Source organism: Myxocyprinus asiaticus, chromosome 41 (assembly GCF_019703515.2).
Source record: "Myxocyprinus asiaticus isolate MX2 ecotype Aquarium Trade chromosome 41, UBuf_Myxa_2, whole genome shotgun sequence".
Taxonomy (NCBI): Eukaryota; Metazoa; Chordata; class Actinopteri; order Cypriniformes; family Catostomidae; genus Myxocyprinus; species Myxocyprinus asiaticus.
The window spans coordinates 8795614-8820326 of NC_059384.1; the positions used below are offsets into that span (position 1 = coordinate 8795614).

Genomic DNA, 24713 nt, shown 5'->3' on the forward strand with positions numbered 1-24713 from the left:
AAACAGTAACACAAACTGTTTGTACTACTATCATTCAGTACTAAATCTTAGAATAGGTTGCTTTTGGAAAAAATTATGATCTGCACTATGAATATTCATCAAAGGTTTTATGTTGAGCTGTCTAACTGTTGTACTGACAAAAAGTACAATGGTTATACTGTTTTTCAAACATGATAACATGGTTATGCATTGCATTTTTGAACCTGTACCATGGTAATATAATATTTCTGGACATTTGTGCCATATTTTTTTCTAACATGTCCTATGATAATAACATGGTTTTTCTATACGAACCACAGTAGTACCATGGTATTCTTTGAACTACATTAAAGTAATGTAAATACCATGGTACATAAATGTTTTAATCATCCAGTACCATGGTATATATCAAAGTTCCATGGTATTACCATATGACACCATCAATGTCCCATGGTACCACCACATCATACTTTCTAAGGGTTATTATCAATGCCCTGTGATATTAATAATATAATTTTGTACTTGTCATACACCGTATTCTCTGATAAACAAATCTGCATGCAATGCAGGCTGTTAAAAATATAAGACCCCAAACAAGTGCTTCTCAGTAGCTGTTCTGACCCCATGCTGTCTGACTTCTCTAACACACAGCTGACAATGTCTTTGCATGCTGACTGCTAAAGTGATTGTTGAATGTTGGATTTACCTGCCCACAGGCGAGCCCCATTCCCCTGTCCCCAATTCCACGAGGATACGCTAGATTTAGCTCCAAGGCATCAGCTCCAGATGCCAACGAGATGGGAGCAGAATTCTCAAATTATTTAAGTATATACTCAATGCATTTTCCAACTCTGCATTAAAATCAAGCTGATGACTCATGTGCAACTTTGTTATATGGAACATGCATAGCACATTCACTCTTAAAAATAAAGGTTCCAATTAGAACCAAAAAGATTAAGGACAGTTCACACAGAACGTGTTTTTACTTTCGTATGTGTTGTATTTCAAGTGTTTTCCTAGGTGAACATCTCCTAGATGGACATTTTTGACCATTGCAGCATGCCTTGCTGTTTTTTTTTAGAGTGTTTTTAGATGCCGTTTCAAAGTTTAAAAAATAACTTTTAAAAACCTGTCTCAAGACATTAACGTTCTGTTATATTCGTTGCGCAATGTCTAGCTTTTTTCAGCGCAACATTGCCCTGCCCTGTCCTCCCTTCAAGAAATATACACTTCCAGAGTGAGGAAAAAGGCTGGAAAAATCATTCTGGACCCCACTCACCCTGCCCACTACCTTTTTGAACTGTTGCCTTCTGGCCGACGCTTCAGAGCTCTAAACACCAGAACCGTTAGGCACAGGAACAGTTTTTTCCCTCAGGCTATCCATCTCATGAACAGTTAAAACTGTCCCATTAAGCAATAATTATGTGCAATTCACAGTCTAGTCTTTTTATATTCATCCAACACATCCAACCTCTTCTGCCATTGCATTCCCTTGCACTGTATATAACAGATTTGTATTTAGATTTGCACTACGTATGTGTATGTATGTATATGTGTGTGTGTGTGTGTGTGTGTGTGTGTCTATATATATATATATATATATATATATATATATATATATATATATATATATATATATATTGTCTTATCGTGTATTCTATATATACTTTATTTTCTATTCTATTCAATTTTACTTTTTTTTAATTACATTTTTAATGATTTTTTTATTATTGTCTATGTCTTGTTGCTGTTTTTGTATTGTTGTGCACTGGAAGCTCCTGTCACCAAGACAAATTCCTCGTATGTGTAAGCATACTTGACAATAAAGCTGATTCTGATTTCTCCAAACTGTGGCTGTGTGGCACTGTCAAACATTGCTCTGTTTGTCAAATTAACATTGGCTCAACCAGTTGCGTGAGTTTGGGGTATGACTATCTTTTTGTCCATCCAACGGGGTGGAGAATGGGGTGAGTGTTCAGGAAACCTGTTTGAAAACAATATTTTTTGCAATTTTGTTTGGTGACACCAGTGGCGCAAAAAATTACACACTTCACCTTTAAGAGTGCATAACAAATAATAAACAGTATGTGCAAATTATCAAGTAAGGCCTGTAGGATTCTTTGATATGCATTTTCAAAAAAATCAGTTACTTTTAATGCAATGAGTCTTCACCATGCAACAGAAAAAAGACATGCATGCACAAACTAATAAAAAAAAACCTCTAAAAAACACTTTTATGTTTATCAGACTCAAGCAGATGCAAAACAATAAGCAAACTAAATCAGCATTGACTGAGACATTGGCTCCAAAATAGATGAGAGTGGTGATAAGTGTTCCACATGGATGCACGAGAGATGAGCGAGCGAGCGGGCAGGCGGTGCACTCATGGGGTGGGGTGTGTCGCAGAGCCGAGTTTGACAGGCAATTACAGATCCTTAGGGGCTTTAAACTACATCACATGGGGGATTTAAACAATTACAAAAAGCTCTACAAACCTGCCACGCTGACTCCATCTGTAGATTTATGATTTGCCGCAGACTGACAACCATTAAAGGGGGAATAGAATAATAAGCATTTTAGCCTTACAAAGTGCAGAGGAGCACAAGGTGGGGCAATGCTATTTATCACTGTCAGCCGGGCGAAGAGGACAAACCTGCTGCCCTAAAAGATTAGGACCCAGATTTCATGGTCAATTAGGAGTAACCACAGGTACAAATGGACACAATGTGCCGTGATCCCAAAGCCAATTATCAATAATGTTTAATTTCACTCAAGTTACTTTTAAGCCCTTTATAGAGCATTCATTTTTGCCTGCACTTCCAACAAAAGGGTCGACACACAATCACACACACAATCACACACACATACACACACGTTGGTGCAGCTATCATTATGAGGACTCTCCATAGACATAATGATTTTTATACTGTACAAACTATAGATTCTATCCCCTAACCCTAACCCTACCCCTAACCCTCACAAAAAACTTTCTGCATTTTTACATTTTCAATAAAACATCGTTTAGTATGTTTAAGTGATTTGAATTATGGGGACACTAGAAATGTCCTTATAAACCACATTTATAGCATAATACCCTTGTAATTACCAGTTTATAACCTAAAAAAAGTCCTTGTAAACCACTTAAACCCGCCCACACACACACACACACACACACAGTAAGTTAAGTGCTAACATATCGCATCACAGTAAGCTGCTTTCAAAGAGAGAAGGGAGAGAAATACTACTATTTGATAATGCAGGCTTAGTAGTGACAGAGTAGGGATACTGTAAAAGGCAAATGAAAAGAAAACCAAAATTCTTCTGAGAGATTCTTACAGCGTAGTTATGAGGTTGCTATCTGGGTGGTTGCTAGATTGTTGATAAAGTGTTCTGAGTCGCTGTTAGCAAGTTGCTATGCGGTTGCTATGGTACTCTTGGTGGTTGCCAGGGCATCGTTATATGGAAGCTAAGGTCTTCTGTGTAGGGTTGCCACCTTGGCCCCGTAAAATTCCTGGACCCCTGATCAATGACCGAAAAACGTACCAGCTACCGGAAATTAATTTTAAGAGTGTGTTCCAAAATATGAGCTACAAGCTTGGAGCAGATCTGAATCAAACCTGACACCATCTTTGACAAGGAATATTAACTCCAAAGCTGATAAAGAAAACATTAGCCATCCTTGTCATTCTCTCTGGATCAGCAGGGCTACTCTAATCTCAGGGGGCATTAGAGAGATGATAGGATGAGGAGCAAAATGTCTGGTGAAAAGATACACACTCCAAAAGTGGAGGAACAGCATCAAAGGTGTTGACTCACGACCAACCCCAGCACATAGAATAGAAAAGAATAATTGTTTATAGCCACTTGAACACAGCCGGACTTACAAGGGATGTCATCTCAGAATGGCACCATTTTAAAGGTGCTGCAAGTGATTTTCTGGAATACCATGCATAACATGTCCCTACTACTCGACAGATATCACTGAAATAGGTGTGGTGAGAATCACACTTGACTATGTGACAGCCTTGGCATTTTTGGGTTAACTAACCCTTGAAGTATTTTGCTCAAGGGCACAACGGTTTGAACCTACAACCTTTTGGTTACTATCCCAGATTTTTAAGCAATATGATACTACACTACCCCCCAAATCCTAAGTGAGAAACAATTGCAGAGGATGCAGCCCAAGAAACTGGCATTTGAGTGACGGCAAAGAGACTTTCATTAGTTTAAATTCACAGATGCTGTAGCTATGCCACTCACGAACAAGTGCACACTGCACACTTACTGTATTATTGGGCCTGCTTTTAGCCATTTATCTGCAATCCACTGTTCCTTTTGCTTCTGCCAACTTTCAATTGGATAAAATAGGAACAGCTCATGGAGAGACTTTGACATTTATGAATTATAGCCTCAGGCACATCGTTATGATGTAATATTTCTCTCAAAGGCAGTGATTTTATGGAGGGAAAGTAGCAGAGGAGATGTGACAGCTAAAAGCAGAATGGTTTACTTCAGACTGACACTCATGTGAATCGAAAAGAGAGAGTGAGAGAGAGAGAGTCTGGATGAGAAAGAGAGAAAGAGAAAGGGTGAGCTTTCAAGGGAGGGAAAGAAAGCGTGATTTTTTTTTATTTTTATTTTTTTAAGTTGTATCCTTAGGCGAGGAACAGTGTTAAGTGTTCCCTTAGATTTCAAAGTGGGAATGAATGGTTGATTCTCTTTGAAAACGGAGTTGCCATGGCAACTGAGCCTTTATTTCATATTTGCTGGCACAGGTAGCTAAACAGCAGACGCGAAGAAGACGAGGCATTCAGATCACAGAGGAGTTCACCGAATGTTAAAACCCATGGCGGCGGACAAGGTCCAAAGGCAAACCGCATAACGCCATTCTTTCATATCTCTCATACATCCTTTTCTTGTTTCATCTCTGACAACAGATTAATGCTTTTGCTTTCATACAATATAGGTAAAAGAACGAGACTTTCATCAGTTCTATAGTCATTTCCTTTGCTTTTTTCTCTGAAGCTGAAGGAATAGTTTGCCCAAAAATACAAATTTTGTAATCGTCATGTCCTTCCAAACCTGTTTGACTTTGTGTTCAAGCTTCAAAAAACACGCAAAAGCATCAGTAGTCCATATGACATTTGTGTTATATTTCTATATAAGACCTCTGAAGTCATACAATTGCTTAGTGTGAGGAAAAGTTATTTACTGAAAATCTTGACATTTGCCCTAGCTGTCCTTGGTGCGTTCATGAGAGAAGCAGCGCTGTCCACAAAATAATAATTATTTTGAGTCAGATCTTTACAATGAATTGGCTGATCTGGTTCCTAAAACCAGTCTAAATTAACTGGACTGACTCTGTAATTCAGTCACACTAGTTAGCAGCTCTCTTGAAAGGAAGAGTTAATAAGTTTAATAATTACTTAATCAGTGTTGTAGTCGAGATTAGCTCATCCGAGTTCAAGTTTAGTCCGAGACCAGATTAAGTCAAGTTCGAGTCAAGACTGAGACCATAAGAGGTTCGAGTCCGAGTCAAGAACAAGACCGGACAGGGCCGAGTCCGAGTCAAGACTGAGATCAGTAAAGGCCGAGTCTAAGTGAGAGTTTTTATGAATTGATTAAATGTATAGTTTAAAGAACTACTGACTCTGGGCACATATATCAAATATCCCTCATTTATTATTTTCTTAAGCTTATGTTGGTTAAACAATATTACCAGTTGAGAATAAAAATTAAGTGAACAAATTGGTATTACAATTAAGACATTTCAGTGTTAACAAAATGTCAGTGAAAAACTCAAATTAAAGGTTTAAAATGACTATCTAGCTTAGCATGGCAATACAAACTACCAGGTTCAGTATACTGTTATATTCCATTCAAATCAATTAAACATTTCTGCTTTAGAAAATACAGCATTACTGTACTAGAACTAAAATGGGCCTAAAAACCTAACAATAATGTATTAAAATTTTTAGGCAGAAGGTGAATATAAACATTTACATTCAGTTTGTTAATAATTTCCTCAACTGCACTACTAGATTTCATTCACTGTAAGTCAAGTAAGCAATTCTGCTTACTTCTGCCTGCAAGATTTAATCTCAAGGTACGCACAGAAACCATTTTTTATTTTTTCCAGAAACCATTCAATTCTGATAACATTGTGAGAAGTATCTTTACATTTTCTTCAGTATGTGAAGCATTCATGTAACAAATGGCTAAAACATTTCTAAAAGACTACAGGCCGTTCAGACAAATGCAATGCAACAAACCCAAATAGCACACGTACATCTCCGAAATGTCTGTTTTAGATCTTTTCATCTGGAAAGCATCTAACATCTGCTAAATGTCTTAAAAACGTCTCAAAGACATTTGATGAATGACTTATTGACATCTGAGACATGCTTACTGACACGTCTTATATATGTATTGCAGATGAGCAAACAACGTAAAATAGACATCTTCCAGATGTAAACACACATCAAATAGACGTCTGTGTGTTGTATGTGTGCTGTCAGGGAATAGAGTATAACACAATTGTCTCGAGACACGTTTTTAACAGTTGATGTTCTTTTTAAATTGACAAAATAACTTGTGGCGCTCCTGCACGCAGGGTTGGGAGGGTTACTTTTGAAATGTATTCCACTAAAGATTACAGAATACATGCTGTAAAATGTCATTTGTAACATATTCCGTTAGATTACTCGAAGTCAGTAACGTGTTCTAAATACTTTGGATTACTTCTTCAGCACTGGTAGATTTTTTCTACCAGAAATTATCCTGTTTGGACCAAACGAGCTTAAAACAGTGAACAACATTGATTTAGGTATTCTCACTTCTCACGCTAAGAACTTGATAGTAGCCTAAAGGTCGACAAACAAATTAACGAAGTGGTTTGAATTAGTTTTTTCCACCTATGTTGCCTAGCTAAAACAAAACCTTTTCTATCCAGGAAAACTTTTGAAATTGTGATCAATGCTTTTATTTCTTCACGCTTAGATTACTGTAATTCTCTGTACTCTGGCCTGCACCAATCAGCACTATCCTGCCTGCAGATGGTACAAAATGCTGCTGCACGACTTTCAACGGGCAGTCGTAAACATGAACACATCACTCCCATCCTGATCTCCTTGCACTGGTTGCCTATCAGATTTCGAATTGATTTTAAGATTTTAACATTTGTCTATAAATCCTTAAACAATCAGGCACCCCATTATCTCTGTGATTTGGTTCGTCCGCATAACCCAACCAGATCACTCAGATCCGGGGATTGTGGACTTCTGTCTGTTCCTAGATCTAGGATGAAGCATAGAGGTGATCGTGCTTTTTGTATCACTGGCTCCTAACTTTGGAACAGTTTACTGGATTACCTCAGGACCATACCCTCTCTATCTGTTTTTAAATCGTTGCTTAAAACATTCTTATTTTTCTTAGCTTTTAATTTACCATAAATCATGGTTAAGCTGTGAAATTGCCCTTCTACCTATGTTTTATTTCTGTTATACTGTCCTACCTGTGATGCCACTGTACAGCACTTTGGTCAACCATGGTTGTTTTTAAATGTGCTACATAAATAAACGTGATTTGATTTGACTTGTTTTGACTATAAAAACTCTGCCAGGACAGTAAGACAAAATGCACATGTTAAAAATACATTCTCTGAAAAACCTAAATATCTTATGCAGTGTTGTTTCTAAAACAAGATAAATCTAATTGATCTTTAAGGATTTTTAGATATTTTTTTCAGGAAAACAATACAAAAATTATTATCAAGAATATGATTTTTTCCCTAATATCAAAGGTCTTACTAGAAAAAAAGAAATTATGATCCAACGTGAATTTTCTTGATAAAAAAAAAAAAAATATGATCGTGCCTGGTAACATGTGCATGTAAAATGGCTAGAAATAGCATTTTAGCTTAGCGTAAAGCTGACAATTTTACACAAGGTTTATTTCTATTTCTTCTGCTCCAAACTTGCTTCAAACTTACTTCTCTGTCTGTTCGTATGAATGTAACACATCATAAGAAATTGTTTCACCGCCATTCAAATGCACTTTTGATCACATCATTTATATGTATAAATGTTTTCCATCTGAAAGGAATAAATATTAAATGAAACAAATGACAATAAAATGCAAAGTAATCTCTTCAGTAATCAAAATACTTTTATGTAACTGTATTCTAATTACCAATGATTTAAATTGTAACGGTAGTGGAATACAGTTACTTATATTTTGTATTTTAAATACGTAATCCCGTTACATGTATTCTGTTACTCCCCAACCCTGCCTGCACGAGATGCCAAAAACACAGCAATACGGAATGCAATGGTAAAAAACATCCGTTTAGAATGTTTACATAGAAAAACAACTGAAAAACTGATGGATGCAATAACACGTTTGGTGTGAACAGCCCCTCATTAACAAGACACAGAACCAATGGAAGTTTCTCAAAGTTACCTCTCAAAAAAGCACTCTTTTGTTGACTGTAGGTAAATATTCACTTAATGAAACGATTGGTTTGTTTTCCGTTTTCTAAAATATCCATATGCTGTTTTAATGAGTGAGAAACTGCTGAAAATTATTCAGTGAGATAGCAGTCCGAACTTATCGGACTGAATAGCCAGTCGATTCAAACCTTTTTGCTAACCTCTTTGACCAATTCGCTGAAAAGAACCGATTCAATAGAATTATTTATTTGTGAACTGGGCATCACAAATTCTGATTCTACGCAGCAGACTGAAATGTGGGACAAACGTCAAGATTTCTGATACTGTCAGCCAAAAATGTTTCTCAAATATATTGAGGCTTTCACTGTATATTTTTTGAAAAGGGACTCGACTGGACTCGGGTTTAAGTCAGAGTTCACACTTGTTCGAGTTCGAGTCAAGGCCGAGTCAAATTGCTCACGAGTCCTTTTTTGTCATTTTGGAGCTTGAACACTCCAGTTCTTATTCATTGTCATTATATGGGGGAAAAAAAAGGTGGCCAGGATATTCTTTAAAAAAAAAAAAAAAAAACAATTCACCTTTTGTGTTCCACAGAAGAAAGAAATTCATACAGGTATGGTAAGTCATGCGTGAGAGTAAATGATGACAAAAATGTCATTTTTGGGTGAACAAATCCTTTAAAATCACTTCTATTCTTGCTTTGTATATTTTTTCCCCAAGGTTTTACCAAGAGTAGTGTGGTGTGACACCTGATGCGGCAGCCGTACCCTCAAGCGATGTTCTCACCATGCTTTACATCATTCGCTTGCCTTATAAATATACAAAATGCTAAATGTACCTGGGCTTCAGTGACAGGGGAATTTCAGGTGAATATATAATGACAGTAATTTGGAGGGGGGTCAGGGACAGGAAATACCAGATGTCCATCTTTGCCATTAGGGTTTTGGGTGGGTTTGACAGGCCAGTTTAATGAGGTGAGAGAGAGGATGGGGGGACACGTCAATGTAATCGATAGCAGGATTAACACATTGACACGCTGACTGTTTACTTTCAGCCATTTTCTTTGCACAATTAAGCGCCTGAGATCTGCAAGTCAGCTATGATTAATCCAAGGGTCACTTCACTGTCTCCCTCAATTTCCACTTATAATATCAAAGCCTGTGTTTATAACTCTGCATGTGTGTGTATGTGTGGGTGTGTAGACTTATCTGAGTGTGGTAGGTGTGAATGAGTGCGTAAACATGGATATGTTTGCAGGATAGGTTTGCATGTGTGTTTTCACTGGGTTGACGCAGTTTGGGGTTGATGTTGGTTTGGGTTTGATGCCGTTTTGGGGTTGAAGCCATTTGGGGTTGATGCTGTTTAGGAGTTAAAACCATTTGGGGTTGTAGCCATTAGGGGCTGATGCCATTAGCAGTTAATGCTGTTTTAGGGTTAAAGTCATTTGGAGTTGAAGCCACTTTGGGTTGATGCTGTTTTGAGACTGAAGCTGTTTGGGGTTGAAGCCATTTTGGGTTGAAGCCTTAAGGGATCAGTGTCATTAGGGGCTGATCAGGGGCAGACTGGGTAGAAAATTCGGCCCGGGATTTTACATAGAAACCGGCTGTCTTTGCTGTCCTTTTCTGCATATCGCTGCCCCCTTCCACATATCGTGGCACCATTTTGTGGCGATTTTTGCATAAAGCAGCGGCCCATGCTGCCCCATTTTGCGGCCGGCCCACCGGGAAATGGCTCTCCCAATGGCTAGTTCGCGCCTGGGGGTGATGCTGTTTTGGGGTTAAAGCTGTTTGGAGTTGATGCCATTTTGGGGTTGATTCCGTATGGGCTGATGATGTTTTGGGGATGAATCCATAAGGGGTTGAAACCATTTGGGGTTGATGCCATTTTGGGGTCGTTGCTGTTTTGGAGTTGAAGCTGTTTTGGGTTGATGCCATTTTGGGGTTGAAGCCAGTAGGAGTTGATGACATTTTGGGGTTGAAGCTCTTTACGGTTGATGCCATTTTGGCATTGAAACTGTTTTGATGTTGATGCCGTTTTAGGGTTGAGTCCTTAAGGGGTTGATGCTGATTTTCAGTTGAAAGTGTCTGGGGTTGATTCCTTTTGGGTTGATGCTGATTGGTTTCACTGACAACATCCTGGGATCTGGAGAACTCCATTCTCACAGATGGGCTGGCCTGATGAAGTCTGGCCTGTGAAGTCCCTTCATTTCCTCTCCTCCATCCTTCCATCCCCCTCTCCACATCTCCTCCTGTCTCATCCAACCATCAGCGGCTCACTCCTTGGCATCCACCGTGAAATCCCTCTCAGCTTCTTGGCAACATCAGATTAGTTGCTTCCGATAAGCATTTCCCATAAATGTAGCCTACTTTAGATCCAGGATTAGCTGCCAGGGATTCAATAAAGGGCTTTTTTTTTTTTTTTTTTTTTGGATAACAGTAAATGTTGGTTTTGCAGTTTGGTACAGGACAGTATGTGATGCAGTGTTATTGAAAGAGCCAAATTATTCCTAAGGGAAGAGGTTATTATATGTGTTCACAAATTAGCATAATAGACTCACCTCTGCCAGTTTGGCAAGCTCAGTCCAATCAGCTTTGTTGTAGCTGAACATTATGCTTGATATGACAATCTATGATGGGGAGAAGACAGAAAGACAGAGAGGCGATTTCAGCATGGATAGAATTCAAGAACGGGTTGTCCTTGTCTTACCTTGTGGCCTTTTACAGGGGTCCGTTTCATTGTGCACAAAGGTCCCATTTCGGTACATTATAAAATGGATCTGAGAGCCATTATCTTGTCTTTAAAAAACAGCTGCCTTCATTTCTCAAACCTCAAAGTCACAAAATCAATATTTATAATTCAAAAGACCTGGACAAATCCACTGTTGCACTGCCATTATTAAAACAGTATCAAACCCCCGAGCAGGGTCTGAGATAAGAGCATTTGCTGGATTAGCTGTTTTTTTTCCTTAGGACACAATAAGCCAGTCATAAAACAGGTTACGGAAGGCCTGTCTCTCGAAGACAACCAGGTTTTCAGTAATCACAGACATAAAAAGCTTTTGATATGTGGGCAAACTGCACCAAGTGCAGGGTTACTATGGCGAGGTTATTATAGTTTAGAATCTTTTAGTTGATTTGTGTTTGCAATTCAGTTAATTTTCGTTAGTTCTCAGTCAATTAAAATTTTTCCCCTCAGTGTTTCCTAGTGTCAGTTTATTTTAAGTTTTTCTGTATATTTATGTTTTATTTTAGTTTTTTTATATAACTAATATAATTTAAATATAATGTTTTATGTTTTATGATGGCTGGTTGCAAAGCTTCAAATTGTCAAATATACTGTCTCCAAAAAAGAAATGGAGGGATAGTTCAACCAAAAATTGAAATTCCATCATCATTTACCTCCACATCTTTCCAAACTTCTATTTCTTTCTTCTGATGAAGACAAAATGACATGTTGGGCTGAATGTTAGGGACTGACAGTCTTAGTCACCATTTACTTTCATTGTATGAAATAAAGATGCAATGAAAATGAATAGTGACTGAGGCTAACATTCAGCCTAATATCTCATTTTGTGTTCCATGGAAGAAAAGAAAGTCAAACAGATTTGAAACAACATGAGGGTGAGTATATAATGACAGAATGTTTAATTTTGGGTGAACTATCCCTTTAATATGTAAATTGTTTTTTAGTCAATTTAATTAAATTTTAGTTTTAGAGACATGAAAATGGATTTTGGTTTCATGTTTTCCAATTTCACTTCAGTTAACGAAAATGTCTTCATTTAGTTTTGGTTTTCGTTAACAATAATAGCATTGTGTCATGGGTCCAATTCTCCAGATTTGGACATTCTGCCTACACTTGTTGATGAAAAGACCAGATACCGAGTCCACATTTCAGCACACCGTGTCACTCATCTTTATGTTTCTCCAGGAAAAATCTAACCATGTTAACTGCATATGTGGCCATGCTCCATTATGAACCTAATAGCTGTAAATATGTTGAGAAAAAAACCTTGCAAGGAAGGCAACCCTATCTTGTGTTACTTTGTCCAAAAGAACGATTACATCTAAACTCTTGTCTCATCAGATGTCCATGACTTACATTCTGCGATGATGAGGAGGGGGTGGGCGGACTCAGTGATGAAGAAGATTGGTCCTAACAGCAGGAGAACAGGAGTCCGGGGAGACTCGAAGAAAACTGATTTCATGGGAGGATATTAAACTTGGAGGCTGTGTTGTCCCCCAGGGACAAATTTCCGCTAGATATAAATCTCTCAGGCATTACGCTTTCCCAAAAGCAGCAAGCTGTTAGGTGCTAAGCTTAGCCCACCTACACAAGAGCACAAAATATTGCCAAGTTTTAGGAGGCAAATAAAGTTAAGCACTCTGACATTTCCTGCCAAGATTTACTGTACAACAATGACATATAAGTGATATTTGATACACCCTGAAATAGTGTTTAGTAATATTACCATAAACCTCAGGCCACCCGAGAGCAACAACAGGGCTGCTAAAAGAGACAGAGATATCAACGCTGCAGGCTTCATTTCTGTTATTGTACGGTGATGCAAGTAGTCTGTTTTGATTTGGGCTTGGCCTTTGCTCGCTTTAACGTCATGTTATTGAAGAACAGCTCTTGAAAAGCTAGAGAGTGATCTAGTTTTAAGTTTATTAACACCAATCCACCCTGAGCCCCCCCTCCGGAGCGTAACATTAACAGGCGCAGAGGCTGCGGGTTTGGAGGACAGGACTGGGGGATTACCTGGTTATAAGTTCAATAACTTTCCTCCCAGTGTCCACCTCTAAACCCACCTTACACTCTAACAATGTGTCTCCATGGAGATCAGTCACCTGGAGGCGATGTGAAGCGATGACTCCCGCCAATTTCCTAATGCTGTACTGTAACCATTTCCTAATAACAGGGAAAAAATGGAAGCAATGATCACAATTTGTCAGAATTTTCAGTCACACACACTGACCATAGCTGCATTCTGATGAGGTTTGAAGGTGGGCAGCAAAATGAAATGGATAGTTCACCCAAAAATGAAAATTCTGTCATCATTTACTCACACTCATATTTTTATAAACCTGTATGACTTTCTTTTCTTCCATGGAACACAAAAGGAAATGTTAGGCAGAATGTTAGCCTCAGTCCTCGTTTACCTTTCTTTGCATCTTTTTTTTTTTTTTTTTGCATTCAAAGAAAGTGAATGGTGACTGAGGCTGTCATTCTGCCTAACATTTCTCTTTGTGTTACACAAAAGAGAGAAAGTCATATGGCTACGGAACAACATTTTTGGGTTAACTATCCCTTAATTTTTTTATTTATTTTTTTCTGGACAAAATCAGATTTGTCTTTGTGAAGGATGCATGAATCAAGCCATGTACAAGGTTATCCTGGAAGAAAACTTGCTTTATTCTGCTCTGACAATGTTCCCCAACTCTGAGGATTGGTTTTTCCAGCAGGACAATGCTCCATGCCACAGAGACAGGTCAGTCAAGGTGTGGATGGAGGACCACTGGATCAAGACCCTGTCATGGCCAGCCCAATCTCCAGACCTGAACCTCATTAAAAACCTCTGGAATGTGATCAAGAGGAAGATGGATGGCCACAAGCCATCAAACAAAGCCGAGCTACTTGAATTTTTGCGCCAGGAGTGGCATAAAGTCCCCCAACAGCAATGTGAAAGACTGGTAGAGAGCATGCCAAGATGCATGAAAGTTGTGATTGAAAATCAGGGTTGTTCCACCAAATATTGATTTCTGAACTCTTCCTAAGTTAAAACATTAGTATTGTGTTGTTTAAAATGAATATGAACTTGTTCCCTATCTGTCACTCACTCGATATTATGTCGATGTAGTGACACTAGTGGTCACTCTTGAGAGCCATAAACACATCTAATCTATTTTTAAAAGGCCAATGAGAATTTGCGAGTGGAATTTGCATGCCACTCCCCCAGACATACGGGTATAAAAGGAGCTGGTATGCAACGACTTGTTCAGATTTTCTCTTCGGAGCCGAGCGGTTCTATTCATTGAACTGAATTCATCCGCCGAGTTCATTCACCTCTCTCTGCTGGATCTTACGGAGCATTTAAGCGGCTTCTCCCCCTCTGCATCTGTGGTTTGCAGAGAAAGCCCCTGGACGCTTCGGCAGAACATTTAAAAGAGTATATTCTAATAGATTATATTTTCTTTCTGAAAGAGCGGCACGCACGGAATGTCTTTTTAAATATGCGTCTTTTTAAAGATGCCTTTCCATTTGTGTGTATGGTTGCTGTCATTATCTCTCCGCTTCCAACAGCCACGATCGCTGTCTTACATGTCTGGGTGCTGCTAACGCGGAGACATCGTTTGTGGATGGATCATGTCCTCATTGCGAGAACATGACCATAGCAATGTTGCGGTCGCAGCTTGCATTCGTAAGAAAGCAAGCCACCCCAGCGTCTCCCGGCCTCGGTCCATCTACCTATGGGTATGAGCCCATGCCGGTTAACACTGGGGGCGATTTGGGGACCTCAATGGGACCACCTCCGCCGGGTATCCCCCCACGGACCTCCCATTTCCCAGCACGCTCGCTTGCCCCGGTCGCGTGCTCGGACGAGATCGCCGGCTTGTCTCAGGGCGAGTTCGACCCCTCGTTCAGAGCCCGGGAAGAGGATGAGTTATCGAGCGCAGCATTGGAGAGCGGGCTCGTCCAGTCAGACGCAGAGGCTTCGACTGGGCTTCCTCCTTCGGGAATGGTCACCCAGTCCCAGGGTGACGCGGAAATGATGGACATGCTTTCACGGGCGGCCGCGAGTGTCGGGCTAGAGTGGAACCCTCCACTCTCCCCGGAACCCTTGTGGCTCGATGATTGGTTCCTGGGCTCGGGGCACTGCTCACAGCCGCGCCCCACCCCCATTCCTTTCTTCCCGGAAGTGCATGAGGAGCTGACAAGATCATGGGAGGCACCTTTTACTGCCCGTTCCCGATCTTTCAGCTCCCCCACTCTCGCTACCCTCGATGGCAGAACGCGGATGCCCTGCTAAGGGAAGTGGGCATCCGCATCCTCAACTATCTCGATGGCTGGCTGATCCTAGCTCACTCTCGAGAGTTACTGTGCGCACACAGAGACCACGTGCTTTGGCACCTCAGCCGACTGGGGCTTCGGGTCAACTGGGAAAAGAGCAAGCTCTCCCCGGTTCAGAGCATCTCTTTTCTCGGTTTGGAGTTGGACTCAATCTCGATGACAGCGTGCCTCATGAACAAGCGTTCAGATTCGGTGCTGAACTGTCTGAAGGCATTCAGATGGAGAACAGTGGTTCCACTGAAATACTTTCAGAGGCTCCTGGGGCATATGGCATCCTCAGCGGCGGAGGTTTCGGCCGTTGATCCAGGGCAAGCACGTGTTGGTCCGGATGGACAACACAGCGACGGTAGCATACATCAACCGCCAAGATGGTCTACGCTCCCATTGCATGTCACAACTCGCCCACCGTCTCCTCCTCTGGAGTCAGTAGCGCCTCAAGTCGCTACGAGCCACTCACGTCCCAGGTGAACTCAACACCGCAGCGGACGTGCTGTCACGTCAGGTTACCCTCGGGGGAGAGTGGAGACTCCACCCTCAGGTGGTCCAGCTGATTTGGAGTCGATTCAGTCAAGCACAGGTAGACCTGTTTGCTTCCTGGGAATCCTCCCACTGCCCACTTTGGTACGCCCTGACCGAGGCACCTCTCGGTATAGATGCGTTGGCACACAACTGGCCCCCTGGACTACGCAAGTATGCGTTTCCCCCAGTGAGCCTACTTGCACAGACCCTGTGCAAGGTCAGGGAGGATGGGGAGCAAGTCATCCTAGTAGCACCCTACTGGCCCACCCAGACATGGTTCTCGGATCTCACACTCCTCGTGACAGCCCCCCCCGGTGATTTCCCTTGAGGAAGGACCTTCTTTCTCAGGGATGGGGCACCATCTGGCACCTGTGACCAGACCTCTGGAATCTCCACGTCTGGCCCTTGGATGGGACATGGAGGACTTAAGTGGCCTACCGCCCGCGGTGGTAGACACGATCACTCAGGCTAGAGCTCCCTCTACGAGGCGCCTGTATGCCTTGAAGTGGCGTCTGTTCGCTAAGTGATGTTCTACCCGATGCGAAGACCCCCAGAGATGCGCAGTCAGATCGGTGCTTTCCTTCCTGCAGGAGAGGTTGGAGGGGTGGCTGTCCCCCTCCACCTTGAAGGTGTATGTAGCCACTATTTCAGCTCATCACGATGTGGTAGATGGTAAGTACTTGGGAAAGCATGACTTGATCATCAGGTTCCTGAGAGGCACTAGGAGGTTGAACCACTCTAGACCATGCCTCATCCCCCCGTGGGACCTCTCTATAGTCCTTCAGGGTCTACAGGAAGCTCCCTTTGAGCCCTTGGAGTCAGATGAGCTTAAGGCACTCTCTTTGAAGACTGCCTTCCTGACTGCACTCACTTCCATCAAGAGAGTAGGGGACCTGCAGGCGTTCTCTGTCAGGGAATCGTGCCTGGATTTCAGTCCGGGTTACTCTCACGTGATCCTCAGACCCCGACCGGGCTATGTGCCCAAGGTTCCCACAACCCCTTTTAGGGATCAGGTCGTGAACCTGCAAGCACTGCCCCAGGAGGAGGCAGACCCAGTCTTGGCATTGCTGTGTCCGGTGCAAGCTTTACGCATCTATTTGGATCACACGCAGAGCTTTAGAAGCTCCGAGCAGCTCTTTGTTTGCTTTGGTGGACAGTGGAAAGGAAGCACTGTCTCCAAACAGAGGATCACCCACTGGGTCATTGACGCCATCACGATGGCATATCAGGCTCAGGACGTGCCACCCCCTGTGGGGTTACGAGCCCACTCTACCAGGAGTGTGGCGGCCTCCTGGGCCCTGGCCAGTGTCGCCTCTTTGGCAGACATCTGCAGAGTAGCGGGCTGGGCAGCACCCAACACCTTTGCGAGGTTCTACAATCTCCGGGTTGAGCCGGTCTTGTCCCGAGTAGTGGCAGGCACAAGCAGGTAAGTTCCAGGACAACTGGCCGGGTGTACCGCTTGCGCATAGCACCTTTCCCCTCCCATGAGGGGAAGACATGCGCTCTTGACTCCCAGTAGTGTTCACAGACTGTTATCCCTGGATGACTTTCCTCCTTAGCCCTGTGGTAGTTGAGTTTGTGGAGAAACTCGCTACCGGCTCAGTAAGTGCGCTAATGAGGCCCTGTACTGAGGTAGGTTCTCCGCATGTGCTGGTTCCCCCGAAGGCAACCCCATGAGATATTTTCTGCAAAATTGTTTACCTGTTGGTACCTCTGCCCCCGGTCACCATGCTTTGTAGAAACTCCTCCCCCTTTGGGTAGGACCTACCATGGGACCTCTCCACACGACATACTTCCGACAAGGCTTGGTAAAGACCATGTGACGTATTTCCACTCAAAATACCCCCCCCCCCCCTTTTTGGGCAGTGTGTGGTCTCCGTGGTGTCTTCCCTTTGGGAGTGACACCCCCCCGATGTAGACACTTAGGGCTCCCAGTCAGTTAAATAATTCCACTCTGTTTGGGGAGAAAAGAGAAGGAAAAGAGGCCTCGGCTGGGCTAGCCTGTCCACCTATTCATTGGGCAGTCAACTTGTTCCTGAAGGACTGTTCGATGCTCATAAAGAACATTGGGGGAGGTTACATGATGGCCTGGTGTGCTGGCTACGAGGCACACAGCAGTCTGCCTGTCACACACCGCCACTTCACGTAACACAGTTCAGTTAGTTGTGGCGTTTTTTATAGGGACCTCTAGTGTCACTACATCAACACAACGTCGAGTGAGTGACAGATAGGGAACGTCATGGTTACTTTCATAACCTCCGTTCCCTGATGGAGGGAACGAGCTGTTGTGTCCCTCTTGCCACAACGCTGAACTACCTGCTGAAATGGCCGGGACCTTATCTCGGCTCCTCAGCACATAACCTGAATGAGTGGTTGCATACCAGCTCCTTGTATATAGAGGTCTGAAAACACTGCATCTTTTTTGTTATTTTGACCAGTTGTCATTTTCTGCAAATAAATGCTCCTGTCACCAAGACAAATTCCTTGTATGTGTAAGCATACTTGGCAATAAAGCTGATTCTGATTCTGAAATGACAATATTTTAATTTGGAATTTGGGAGAAATGTTGTCAGTACTATATAGAATAAAACAAAAATGTTCATTTTACTCAAACACATACCTATAAATATAGTAAATCCAGAGAATCTGATAATTTTGCAGTGGTCTCTTAATTTTTTCCAGAGCTGTATATATATATATATATATATATATATATGAGAGAGAGAGAGAGAGAGAGAGAGAGAGAGAGAGAGAGAGAGAGAGAGAGGTCAATTCTGATTGGTTAATCGTGGTCTTATATTTGCATTTGCAAATTATATATGCCTAATGTTTTAAAATGATTAAAATAGACAGTCTGAATTACAGAAATCATCAACAAAATCCCTTCACAAAGCTAGATCTAAGACACACATACACAAATATGCATTCAGTCTTTTGTTCTAATGAAGTTTTAAAGGAGCAAAGCATATCTCAGCTCAGTCAGGGTTCTTAAAAGGAGATTCTCTCTCTCTCTCTCTCTCTCTCTCTCTCATCTCTCTGCACCTTGTTTCAGAGCAAACCGATACATCTCTGCTGCTTTCATCCTCATTACAAAAGCCGCCCCAGTGAATGCTGGGCATCACTTCCATTAGTGCAACCCCATGATTGCTGTCACAAAGTCCTGCAGAAATCAATTAATCCTTTCATATTTCTTGAGTACAAAAAGCAACCAAGGTACAGAATCTTAGAAGTGAACAAATGAGTTGTCGTTTTGTAATTTCAGTAAGCATATGCTGCTCCTGATGTATCAATACGACGGCAGAATAATAATAATAATAATAAAAATACTTATGGATGGAGTAAGCTCACATCATAAATATTTGGATTTCATTAACAAACATGAGGATCACATTACTATGAATAATAAATAGAACAATGAAAAATGAATATTGAAATCATATTCAAATTTTATGACTTGAAAGCCAAACCACAGAGGAACAATTGAAAATAACTAGCTACCACAGAAAGTCCCATGTGGATTTCACCAAAGACGAAGACCTCCTCCCATATATTGTGAGAATGAGATTAGAAATTACAATATTCTGTTCTCAACATGTTATGACAAAGAGCTTATTGATGTTCATTCATGTAGAAATAACACCAACAGCAGCTGCTCTGTTTAAAGTCGATGAATTCTAAATTTGAGTTGTTCAAATATTCTTATTTCTGTCTTACACCTTGTTATAACTAGGTACTGCTTGATAAAGTGTCAAGCAGAAAATCACATCTCATATATGTTGAGTTTTTGTCCAAACGAGCTGTGACCGCCAACAGCAGTATGCGTCAGAATATTTTGATGGATGCTTGGTTTTTATTTTTGACATGATGTTCTATTGGGGCCACCCACGGCGAATTTTCATTGGTCCGAAATTCCATTTCACACTTGGTATTTTATACAGGGCATTAGTACTGCTTTTATTGTGATGTATTCCGATGCCAAAGGTATACAATAAGGAAAGATGTGGTGCTAGGGGCCATTCAGACTGAACGTGTTCTTGCAATAAAAAAAGCTAGATGCAGCGTAACGACTGAAACAGAATGCAGATGTCACAGGTGTTAATAGTGTGAAATATATTAAAAAAAATAACCCAGGATTACATTAAGACGGTTTAAAATAAACCTATCTTAAAGGAATATTACTGGTTCAATACAAGTTAAGCTCAATCGACAGCATTTGTGGCATAATGTTGTTTACTACAAAAACATATTTCAAATTGTCCCTCCTTTTCTAAAAAATAAAAAAAAAAAAAAAAAAGAATCTGGGTTGAAGCACTTACAATGGAATTGAATGGAGCCAATCCATAAATGCTAAAAAGTATAGCCGCAAGACAACATGCAAACAACAAGTGTGTTGACATGATTTTATAATGTGCTAAATGGCTAACTAACCTCGTCTGTGTAAAGTTATATCCAATTTTACAACTTTGTTGCCATGACGATGTAACACCGTAAACCATAAAATGACCGTAAAACAACAATTTAAACAACTTTGCAGTTCAAATAATACACTAATTTTAACAAAATATGTATGTAAGTACTTTTATACAATTATAAGCTTCACATTTCTGCCTTTAAACCCTCCAAAAATTGGCTCCATTCACTTCCACTGTAAGTGCTTCACTGTAACCTAGTTTTTTAATTTTTATAAAGAAAAGGATGGATGAGTTGAAATTATTTTTTGTGGTAATCAACATTATGCCACAAATGCTGACAACTTTGTATTGAACCCAGAATATTCCTTTAACAGTTTCAAGTGTGAAAAGCACATAAGTCATGTAATAGGGACATTTTTGCAACTTACATTGTCAGCTTTGAGTTCCTTCATGCTTTAGCACCAGTAGTCAGCGGTCTTCTCACTGATCAGCTCGATGTTGAAAAAGGAGCCCTGCCTGGGAGGTCGTTCCACGCACAGTGCGTGGAGACACATTGGTCATTAAATACTGCAAGGAAAAAAAATGAAGCAATTGGTGCAGACAGGTTTGGATTTACCAAGACTTCATCTTACGTCTGTGACCTCGCTCCACCTTAATTAATGGCTAATAATTAATATACTTACAGACCTACTCTGTAGTCAGCACAAGCACTCGCACTCACATGGCTTGTACCATCCCAATGGAAGCCTTTGCTATAAAATTGTTCTGCGCCTATAATTTCCGTGTAGAACAACATAAAGAAGACGATTATTGCCATTTTCTACAGAAATGCATGACACAAATTCAATAGTGTTATTTCTCCTATACCAGGGGGCTTTGAAGTAGAGCTAAATTCATATTTAATCATACATGTTTAAAATTCTGCTGTGCAGAAGGGAAAATGAGGTCAACTTGAACCACAAAAAAAGGCTGAGGTTTTTTATATTACAAAACAAAGTCATACATCCACCCGTTCACACTAATATTTCCTTTTTCTCACACTTCCCTGACTAGATTTTGTACATCTGGCTTGTCTTGTGGCAGACAAGGTGCCAGCGTGCCCACGAGCTATGATAGATGTTCTTTGTACTACATAAAGCTGTGCATGAAAATTAATCTCTTGGCATAAGATCCCCATGGATTTCCTGCCAAACTGCCACAATATCCATCACTGATTATATGCATAGAGGACAGGTCATCTTGGCTGGACAGTAATCAGTCCACACGGTAAATTAGAGGCATGGCTGGCAGGGACGCAAGGATCATGCCATTAGGTTAACCGATAATGGCTAATGGCTTTGGCAGATTGCAGACCACAGCCAAACTCTTTCAAATTTAAGCTCACTGTGTGGAATGAGTGTATGGACACAGTTTAGACTCGGAACTAGACATCATTTTGATAAGGCGATCCACTGTGCGAAGGAATTCAGGCTATCACAACTTTATCCTTGTTAAATGAATTTCGCATTACTTTCCAGTCTGGTCCAAGCAGGTTTGGTGCTGATCTACCTGGTAGATAAACTGATAAACTCAATGGAACAAACAAAAGAGAGTGACAGCTTATTCCTTTAAACTCTGATAAACCATCCATCATCATTTAACAGTGTGAGGGAACAGTTTACATATCCTAATTAGAACCCATGCCTTTACAGAACAATTACAATAATAGTACCCAAACTTCATTTGACAACATTTGAACAGTTTTCAAGCCACGCAGACAAGAGACTTTTGTTGCTAATTTGATCTAATTAGCATAAATTTGATTTGGAATAGTGTGGCCCAAATATGAAGTTGTTCATTTTATTATGTATGAGCTTTTGTTATTCATTACATATTTCAGTTTTATATATTTATTTTCTGGTATCACTTTTATTATTATAAAACAAATTGTTCCAACTCGAAATAGCCGATATAGCCGTCATCGTGCGTCATCTAAAATCTATGTTAATGTGGCTACTTACTATGTTGTTAGGCCACTATAATACAACCTACAGTTAGTCTAATGTTCTGCATTATTAGAAGCAATAATTTTATTCTGATTATTATTAATACTTATTATTACAGACACATTGGTGTCTTTAATCATATTGCTGTTGCCAACATTTTATAAAAGTAATTAGTCACTTGAGGGCATGTGTTGCAGTGATTTAACCATAGGTATTTATACTAATCATGGTAAAAAAATCTCTTTACACATGGCCTTGAGTGGCTTATTGCTTTTCTAAAAATGCTGGCAACAGCAATATGACACAAGATTCCAATTTTCAATGTTTTTGTGGCTTTAGCCTATAAGTGGGTCACAAAATCAATGATAAAAAAAGAAAAAAATCAATAAAATAAACAGTAGTAATTCTGAATTCCTAGGTCTCCTCTTGTCTTCTGCACCTATTATAAACCTTAGTGTGAATAATCATTATTAGAAGAATATATATATATATATATACACCACAGCCATAACATTAAAACCACCTGCCTAATTTTGTGTGGGTCCCCCTCGTGCCGCTAAAACTGCGCCAACCTGCATCTCAGAATAGCATTCTGAGATGATATTCTTCTCTCCATAATTGTACAGAGTGGTTATCTGAGTTACTGACTTTATCAGTTCGAACCAGTCTGGCCATTCTCTGTTGACCTCTCTCATCAACAAGGTATTTCCGTCCGCAGAACTGCCGCTCACTGAATGTTTTTTGTTTTGGCACCATTCTGAGTAAATTCTAGAGACTGTTGTGCATGAAAATCCTAGGAGATCAGCAGTTACAGAAATACTCAAACCAGCACATCTGGCACCAACAATCATCCATGCGATTATCTAATCAGCCAATCATGTGGCAGCAGTGCAGTGCTTAAAATCACACAGATACGGGTCAGGAGCTTCAGTTAATGTACATCAACCATCAGAATGGGGAAAAAAATGTGATCTCAGTGATTTGGAGCATGGCATGTTTGTTGGTGCCAGATGGGCTGGTTTGAGTATTTCTGTAACTGCTGATCTCCTGGGATTTTCATGCACAACAGTCTCCAGAATTTACTCTGAATGGTGCCAAAAAAACATTTAGTGAGTGGCAGTTCTGTGGATGGAAATGCCTTGTTGTTGAGAGAGGTCAACAGAGAATGGCCAGACTGGTTTAAACTGACAAAGTCTATGGTAACTCAGATAACCGCTCTGTACAATTGTGGTGAGAAGAATATCATCTCAGAATGCTAATGCTTTAAATGCTTATTTTTCCATATCAATCTACACTCCATACCCCATAATTACAAAGCAAAACCAGATTTTTGATAACTTTGCACATTATAAAAAGGAAAAAAAAAAATGAAATATCACAGTGACATAAGTATTCAGATCCTTAACTCAGTACTTAGTTGAAGCACCTTTGGCAGCGATTACAGCCTCAAGTCTTTTTGGGTATGAAGCAACAAGCTTTGCACACCTAGATTTGGGGATTTTCTGCCATTCTTCTCTGCAGATCCTCTCAAGCACTGTCAGGTTAGATGGGGACCGTCGGTGGACAGCCATTTTCAAGTCTCTCCAGAGATGTTCGATTGGGTTCAAGTCTGGGCTCTGGCTAGGCCATTCAAGGACATTCACAGAGTTGTCCCTAAGCCACTCTTGCGTTGTCTTGGTTGTGTGTTTGGAGTCATTGTCCTGTTGGAAGGTGAACCTTCGGCCCAGTCTGAGGTCCTGAGCATTTTCATTAAGGATATCTCTGCATTTTGCTGCGTTCAGCTTTCCTTCAACCCTGACCAGTCCCTCAGTCCCTGCTGCTGAAATACACCCCCACAGCATGATGCTGCCACCACCATGCTTCATCGTTAGGATGGTATTGTGCAGGCAATGAGCGGTGCCTGGTTTTCTCCAGACATGACACTTAGAATTGAGGCCAAACAGTTCTATCTTCATTTAATCAGACCAGAGAATCTTGTTTCTCACAGTCTGAGAGTCCTTTGGGTGCTTTTTCATGTGTCTTGCACTGAGAAGAGGCTTCCGTCTGGCCACTCTGTCGTAAAGCCCAGATTGGTGGAGTGTTACAGTGATGGTTGTCCTTCTGCAAGCTTCTCCCATCTCCACACATGATCTATGGAGCTCAACCGGAGTGACCATTGGGTTCTTGGTCACCTCTCTTACCAAGGCCCTTCTCCTCCGGTTTCTCAGTTTGGCCGGGTGGCCAGCTCTAGGAAGAGTCCTGGTTGTTCCAAACTTCTTCCATTTAAGAATTATGGAGGCCACTGTGCTCTTGGGAAC

The 24713-nt window shown here is 40.9% G+C and overlaps 1 pseudogene; it reads right to left on the reverse strand.

The window, feature by feature from the left end:
- Positions 1–24713, reverse strand: part of LOC127431694 (dihydropyrimidine dehydrogenase [NADP(+)]-like) — a 198447-nt pseudogene that overhangs the window by 84273 nt on the left and 89461 nt on the right.